The sequence below is a fragment of the Monodelphis domestica genome, chromosome 5 (assembly GCF_027887165.1).
Source record: "Monodelphis domestica isolate mMonDom1 chromosome 5, mMonDom1.pri, whole genome shotgun sequence".
Taxonomy (NCBI): Eukaryota; Metazoa; Chordata; class Mammalia; order Didelphimorphia; family Didelphidae; genus Monodelphis; species Monodelphis domestica.
In genome coordinates, this window is record NC_077231.1 from 78,249,479 (window position 1) to 78,256,741 (window position 7,263).

At 35.0% G+C, this 7,263-nt stretch overlaps 1 non-coding gene across 1 annotated transcript; it reads left to right on the top strand.

Annotated features, from left to right (window-relative positions):
• Positions 1 to 6,493: 6,493 nt before the first annotated feature.
• LOC130454830 (U6atac minor spliceosomal RNA) lies at positions 6,494 to 6,621 on the top strand. The gene has a single exon (XR_008912626.1). It is a non-coding gene; the product is annotated as a U6atac minor spliceosomal RNA (small nuclear RNA).
• Positions 6,622 to 7,263: the final 642 nt, after the last annotated feature.

Below are 7,263 nucleotides of genomic sequence, written 5' to 3' on the forward strand. Positions count from 1 at the left end.
TGGATGTTCTTGCTCTATTGAGGCAGATATGTATTTGTGAATTCTGTTTGCATGTCCTCAGTCATAAGCATTATTAGACTAAGTGCTTGCACCTGTTTCCTTCCAAGACCGATTATCAATAGACCCTGTGGCAGAATGGAGTTCTATTTTTATACTTCCAGAAGAAATACATGTTTGGTACACCACAAGAAAGTTTGGAACAGGGACCTTAAACCCTGGAAGATTGCAGAGAGCTTATTAGAGCATTGGCTGAAAGGTTGGGAAATTTTCAGTCTTAAAGATAAGAGAATCTGTGAACATAAACATATGTGTGTATAAAGATATGTATGTAATACAAACATATATGTGGTGTCTAGATATCATAGAGTTTTTTTGTTATTGATATTCAAGGTCATCCCTTAGGAGAAGGGATGGCATGGAGTTGGAAAAACCATGCTGAATCTTCCCCCATACCTGTCATACAAAAGCACACATGGGCGGGTATGCACACACACACTTGCATATACACATTCCCCAATATATTTATGAATGGAATATACATTTAATATATAATAAACATATTATATATTTGACATATAATGTATAATATAATTGATATAATATATAATAAATATAAATGAAATATTTATCTTTATTTATATGAAATCTGGATATAACAAATGTAAAGAGAAGTTAAGAAGAAAAGAAATAGAAACAGCTCCCTTCTAAGAAGGCCCTAGAATAGTTTTTTAGAGTTTTTTTTTTAAGAGTAGAAGTAGTTTTTCTTCGGATCCCTCTGGATGAAGAATAGAATAGGAACAGAATCTTGAGGAAATTTACCATTATGGACATAAATCCCAGGATAAAGCCAACCTTAGGAATCTAATTGATTGAACACTTGCTCAACTCATTACATTTGATTTCATGTCAATCAGATTGGACCCAAAGGAACTGGGAAGCTCGCCAAGTCTACTTTTAGGCAATGTGTTGGAAAGCTTGGTGGCAATTATTCATTCCATGGAAACCCTTTATACTCAGTATGAGCCAATAGTGTGATATGATGACCATAAAATCTCATAGTCTTGGATGCCACTAAAAGATGCACAGCATCCAGTGTGGTCAGACCAACTGGAATATTATGTTCAAGTATAAGGGCTACATTTGAGGAAGAAAATGAATAATCTGAAAAAGACATCTAGCTTGGTGAAGAGTCTTGAGTTCAAGACATAAGAGAATTTCTTGAAGGAACTAGGAAAGTTGAGTCTAAAGAAAAAGAAAATATATAGTGACAATGACACTGCTCTTTAATATTTGAAGGACTCTTCATGGAAGAGATATCATACTTATTGTCCTAGTTCTTATGGTAAGATCATTATCTACTAAGATCTCTGCAACAAAGATTAGTTTTTCACTAAAAAAAAAGAGAGAACACAGTGAGATATTATTGATCCAAATCACTGACATAATTTCCTAGTTGCCCAGGGTCTAAAGAACCAACTCCTAAGTAGTTTCTTAGATTTAAATTCTCTGCTGCTGTGTCAACACATCCTCTTGACTGAATGTGTTTCTGTACCAAGATAAGGGGAAATGCATCCATCTGAACCAATGTTGTATACTTAATGAACATGCTTTCCATGCTATTGTTAAATAAAGGTTCTTTCAATAAATGTCAGTTAGACTATGAAGGTCTTATTTCATTCTAATCCTCAATGTGGACCACCAGACTGGTTTAAGTTAAGCCTGGCCTGCTCTACAGAGACTTATTAATGACAGGTAGTCAGTCTTTTAAGGGGGCAGAGACTTGGAAAGTAAGGGGATGCCCATCAATTGGGGAATGACTGAGAAAGTTATAGTATATGATTGTAATGGAATACTGGTGTACTTTAAGAAATAACAAGCAGGAGGAGTTCAGAAAAACCTGGAAAGACTTACATGAACTGAAGCAGAGTGAAATAAGCTAAATTAGGAGAACATTGTGCATAGTGACGAGAATACTTTACAACGAACAACTGTGAATAGCAGCTATTCTCTGAAATACAATGATCTAAAACTATCCCAAATAAATGATAAAAAAAGTGCCATTTACTTCCAGAGAAAAAGAACTGAGTCTGAATCCAGACCAAAGTAAACTTTTTTCACTTATTTTTTTTCTATTTGAGTTTCCTTCCACAAAAAAGATTAATATGGAAAAAATGTTTTATATGATTGTACATGTAAAATCTATATGCAATTGCTTACCATTTTAAAGGGGGTTGGAGGTTGAGGGGGAAGGAGAGAATTTTGACTCAGTAATCTTTGAAAATTGGCAAGAGTATTTTGGAGAAGGAGTAGGTAAAGGGAAAGGGAAGAGAAGAAGGAGGAGAAAGGAGGAGGAGGAGGAGGAGGAGGAGGAGGTGGGTTATTTAAACACTTTTTTTCTGAATGTGCAGAAGTAAATTTGGAAGGAAACAGTTCAGATGAGCAGGGCAGCTGTGAAAGAAACATATTGAATTTTTTATATACTTTAAAAAGAAAGGCAAGCTGTGCAAAATAGACACAGTTTCATGTGCAATCCTCATTTTTAAAAATAAATTTTTATTGACATCTTTTGTTATTATATCACCTAGATTTCTTCCAGTATCCTTCCCTCTCCCCTGAAAGCAAATCATATGTAACAAAGCATATTTTTAAAGAAAGAAAAGGAGGATGAGAAAAAACAATTTAAAACAGTTAACACATCAAAAACATCTTAAAATTTATTCACTGTTCCATACCCAGGAACCTCTCGCCTCTGCAAAGGAGAGTGGGGAGGGCCCTTCTCAAATCTCTTCTTTGGGGACATGCTCATTCTTTGCATTAGTTGTTTTATGATGATTCTTTCCATTTACATTGTTGTAGTCATTGTGTATATAATTTTATCAGCTCTATTCAATCCTTATTATCTGTTCTACTTTGTATATGGAAATACTCTTTTTATTTGATGTTGGTTAAGTTCAGAATAAAGATATTTTTAAATATACCATTATCCTCCAGATGTGGACTGATTGTACATTGTTCAGATCACCATGCCTCTTTTAATGTAGCTGAAGATTCCATTCACTTATTTTTTTTGCCCATTATGTCATACTGTTGCTTCATACTGAGTCTATATTCCATTAATAGACCTCAGTCTTTTTCACCTGAACAGTCATCAAGCCATAACTTTCCTATTTTGTAATAATGAAAAGGTTTGGGAGCCCAAGTGGAGAACTTTCACACAATATATTAGTTGGAAGGGAGTTCAGAGTTCAGAGGTCCAGACCAACCCCTTCATCTTACAGCTAAGGAAACTGAGGGCCAGTAAATGACTGATCTAAGATCACTGGAGGTAATTGACAAAGACAAGATTTTGAAACCAAGTCTTCTGACTCTTAGAGAAGATGCTTTTCCCACTATGCCACACCTTACTATTGATCTCAATTCTACTTTATCTTATTGGATGGGGCTCATTGTTCTAGCCTATTGAGATCCTGCAGCTTGGGGTCATCTTCAACTCATAAATGTAAACCATTTAGGTGACTGCAAATATATTGAACACAGAAAGATGAAAGGAATTCACTGGACGCTCCCCTTCTAATTGACATTAATCTATTCATTAATCCATTTTGAACTAAATCATTCTACCAGTTCCAAATCCACCTTGATTTGCTATAATCTATCCCACTTCTCTCCAACTCAGGCACAAGAATAGCACTGGAGATGCACTAGTAAATCTAGTCACACAGATTAGTGCCACTAGTGGAATGAGTGCTGGACTTTGAGTCAATTAGGCTTGAGTTCAAATTCAGCTTTAGACACTTAGTGGTGGAACCCTGGGAGTAAGTTATTTAACTTCTGTTTGCCTCAGTTTCCTCATCAGTAAAATCAGGATAATTATTATTATTTGGCACTTATCTCCCAGGGTAATAAGAATAAAATGAGATAATGTCTGTAAAAGGCTAAGTCCCAGCCATTATTAACTCTTCTCTACCAGTTTAATAGCCAGTCAAAAAAAGAAATTGTTACTGACATGATCTCTTTTGATAAAGCTACTTTATAAATGCCCACAAACCATCTTCTAAAATTTTGATAACAGTAAATTGATTCTGTATCATTTTTGTTGATGCTATTTACAACTAATTGATTATGCCCTGTAAATGATTTTATCCTGTAACTGCCCAAGTTGTAGTTCTCTGTCTCTGAACTCAGTGCAGAAATTCAGTTGGCTGGTAATGGGTTAAGTTTAGAAATCCTGTTGGTAATCACTGTTCAATTCTTGCCTTTAGGAATTCTGCCAAACTTGGAGGAAGCAGCTTGCCATAAGGGAGTCAGGCCTCATATCTTTACAACACCAAACTATCCTTCAAGGATGTCTAGTTTGCTACCCAAAGAAGTCTGCACCTTTATCTTTGTCCTTGAGAATGGACTCAAACAATGAACACTTCTTAGTCACAGGAGGGAAGGAGGGAGGCTGTTGCTAACCCTTGGGACCAGAGATCCGACCAATAATATTGTTCCTGTCAACTCAGTTATATTACCAATCACATTGCCCTTGACCCCATGAAACCACCTGCCCACTTCTGTTCTTTGTTCTATATTCCCCCCAAACCTGTAAAAGGGAGCTTTCCTTTTGCTCAAGGTTTTTGGCTGGAAACTGAGAGCCACTGACCCATTTTATTCTCAGCTTACTGACTCTGATAATAAAATATTATCTCATTCTACTTGTGAACTTCACTTGCAACAATATACAATCTACAATTTTGTTAGGAATCAAAGTCAAATTCACTGGCCTAGAATTTGAAGGTGCTGCTCTTTTGCCCATTTAGGAATATCTGGACATCATTTATCAGTCTCCAGATTTGCAGAACTTTTCTATTGTCTATGAATTTTCAGTGACTACATATCATGGTTTGGGTATTGCACACATTGTAATTCATTTGGAAGCATGAGATATAATTCATCTCTTCATTTCACTTATTTTTGTTTTTAACTCTATTAGTCACTTTTTTTATTCCATTCTAGAAAGTGAGAGGATCCATCTCCTTGATAAAGGAAGGAGAACCAAAATAAGAGTTGAGTATTTCTACCTTCAGCTCAATTCAATGAGCACTTATTCTGCATTCTTGCCATCAGCTATTTTTCTCCCATTCATATGAAACCACATTCTTATGCTTTCTTGAAGTTTCCCCTTACCTCCAATGTAGCTTAAAAAAAAAACAACAATCTTTTCTTCCATCTTAGAATCAATACTGTGTGTTGGTTCTAAGGCAGGAGGGTGGTAAGGGCTGGGCAATGCAGGTTAAGCTACTTGTCCTGGATTACTCTAATATATCTTTTAAATTAATTCATTTCTACTGATCTTAAAATTCATTAGCTTCAAACCTGAGCTCATATTCTTTATTCTATTCTTCATTTAAAATAAATTTCTTTAAATAGCTTTTTTTATATCCCTGAATTTCCTAATGCGGCTTCCACCTTCCCTCCCATAAAGCAATGTCTTATAACAAAAGAGGAAGTGAAGAAATGACCCAGCAAAACTAATCATATCAAAACAAATTCTGATATTATATGCACTCATACTTTTGATTGTATTCCTATATTCATTCTATTAACTGTCTTTGATTCCATTCTCTAAATTTAAATCGGTCAATCAGCTTCTTATGGAGCCATATTGATTTCTTGAAATAGTTTTCCTTTTTCTTCCTCGTTAGAATAATTTGTTTTTGTGTCAATAACAGCACTACTCCTGCCATTTTTGTGTTGTTTTATTTTTGAGAACTGTCTGTTCCTCTTAAAGTAACTTCCCTTAGACAATTTTAGTCTATGAGATCATAACCTTCCCCTTCTTTGAAATCTCTCTCAAAATTTGGGGCATATATGTCATACTATGCCTGGCTTTCATTTCTTTTTCCATAACAAATATGGAGATGAAATGGTCCTGTTCTCCTAAAGTTCCCAATCTTTTCTCTTCAGCAACTTGTTCTTTTTTTCCACTCTTAAAATTAGATCCAAATAGTAATTTTCCAACTATTGAAGGATGAAGTTATTAAGGCAAGTAAAAAACTTATTAATGCACTTTCAGTTGCAAAGAACTGAAACAAAATAAACACATTCATTGGAGAACAGTTAAACAAATTGTGGTACATGAATATAATGGAACATTACTGCACTATGAGAAATGTCAAATGTGATGAATACAGAGAAGCAAAGGAAGATTTGTGTGACATAATGCAAAATGCAATAGGCAGAGCCAAGAAGGCAATATGCACACTGACTACAATGGTGTAAACTGAAAAAAGCCAACCAACATAAAACAATTGAAAGTGAACTAGCAAAATTACAAAGAGCAAGCCTGATTCCAAAGAAGAAGTATAAGAAGACACCTCTCCCTACTCCTTTATATATGTAGAAATCCCACAGTTATGGAATACTGAATTTTTTTGGTCAGGGTTTTTTGGTGGGGGATGCATCCATTAGTTTTTCTGTCTATTTTTTTTCTTTTTAAAAGATCTTTGTTGTGTTGTATGAAAGGAGAGAAGGTTACCACTCCCCTTGATAAGGATGGAAGAGGACCTCGTGGCCTTTACAGCACACATATGATTAAGGCATTACCACTTACTCTGTGGCATCTAACCATGCTTTTTATTGGGTTTGGATCTTACACCCTACACCAAGATAAACTCAAAATGGGTGAATGACTTGAATATAAAGAAGGAAACTATAAGTAAATTAGGTGAACACAGAGTAGTATACATATCAGATCTTTAGGAAAGGAAAGATTTTAAGACCAAGCAAGAGTTAGAAAAAATCACAAAATGTAAAATAAATCATTTTGATTACATGAAATTAAAAAATTTTTGTACAAACAAAACCAATGCAACCAAAATTAGAACAGAAGCAACAAATTAGGGAAGAATCTTCATAACAAAATCCTCTCACAAAGGTCTAATTACTCAAATTTATAAAGAATTAAACCAATTGTACAAAAAATCAAGCCATTCCCCAATTGACAAATGGGCAAAGGACATGAATAGGCAATTTTCAGATAAAGAAATGAAAATGATTAATAAGCACATGAAAAGTGTTCTAAATCTCTTATAATCAGAGAGATGCAAATCAAAACAACTCTGAGGATCACCTCACACCTAGCAGATTGGCTAACATGACAGCAAAGGAAAGTAATGAATGTTGGGGGGAATGTGGCAAAGTTGGGACATTGATGCATTGCTGGTGGAGTTATGAATTGATCCAACCTTTCTGGAGGGCAATTTGGAACTATGCCCAAAG